Source organism: Eucalyptus grandis, chromosome 2 (assembly GCF_016545825.1).
Source record: "Eucalyptus grandis isolate ANBG69807.140 chromosome 2, ASM1654582v1, whole genome shotgun sequence".
Taxonomy (NCBI): domain Eukaryota; kingdom Viridiplantae; phylum Streptophyta; class Magnoliopsida; order Myrtales; family Myrtaceae; genus Eucalyptus; species Eucalyptus grandis.
This window is the reverse complement of record NC_052613.1, coordinates 31,258,835-31,259,881: the sequence shown is the minus strand read 5'-3', so window position 1 is coordinate 31,259,881 and position 1,047 is coordinate 31,258,835.

Below are 1,047 nucleotides of genomic sequence, written 5' to 3'. Positions count from 1 at the left end.
AGAAGTTTTGAATTTTATTATAGAGATTCCTACGTCAATCGGCTCCATGAGGAATTTGGAGAAATTGACAATCAAAACGTGTGTGTCATTGAAAGAAATCCCGAGCTCAATTGGGGATTTACAAAATTTGCAACATCTACACATTTGGGATTCTCCTATTGAAGTATTTCCTAGTGCTATTGGAAGGTTGAAAAAACTACGAAGCCTATGTCTCCAATGCTGCAAAGGGGAAACTCCACGTGAAATTAGTGAGTTGTCTTGTCTCCAATCCCTTTGCCTAAGTGGTTCTCCATGGATCGGATCGCAAAGAGTGCTTCCTTCTGGCTTGACAAGTCCCAGTTTGCCACATCTTTCTTGCCTAATCCACCTAAAAGAACTTGATCTTTCTGACTTCAAACACCTTGAATACATTCCGGAGCTTCCCTCAAGACTCTCGAGACTTGTTGTGTGCTCCTGTCCTAAGGTGACGTTGCCTAAGCTTGCAGGATTGAAGTACTTGACAGAGTTGTCAATACAAAGCTGCAATTCCATTGAAAGATTGGACCTTTCACAATTAAATCATCTTGAACGATTACAAGTTAAATATTGTTGTAAGCTAGTTGAAATTCAGGGCCTTAGTGATTTGGAGTGCTTGAAGGAGATGGATATATGTGACCTGGGTCCATTCAAAAGCTGATCCTTCTAAAGTGGTTCAAGGAATTGAAAGTTGAATCCTACGATGATCTAATTGTAATAAAGATCCACGATGACTCAAAGCCCTTGGAGGCGATATTTATACGTAAATTCACACCCATTCAAATGCCAGCCCTTCCAAAATCACAACTTTTGGAGCAATTAAAGGCCATATATTGCGACAACCTTGTTGAAATTCGAAATCTTGATCGGACAGAGTTCTTAGAGGTATTAAGTATCTCTGGATGTGAGTGTATTGAAAGATTACTTGATTTACCATGCACCTTCAAAGAGTTGAAGGGTGACTATTGCTGTTTACGTGGGGTTAAAGGCCTTGAGAGATTCTTGTCTTGTCGAATTATATCCATTTTATGT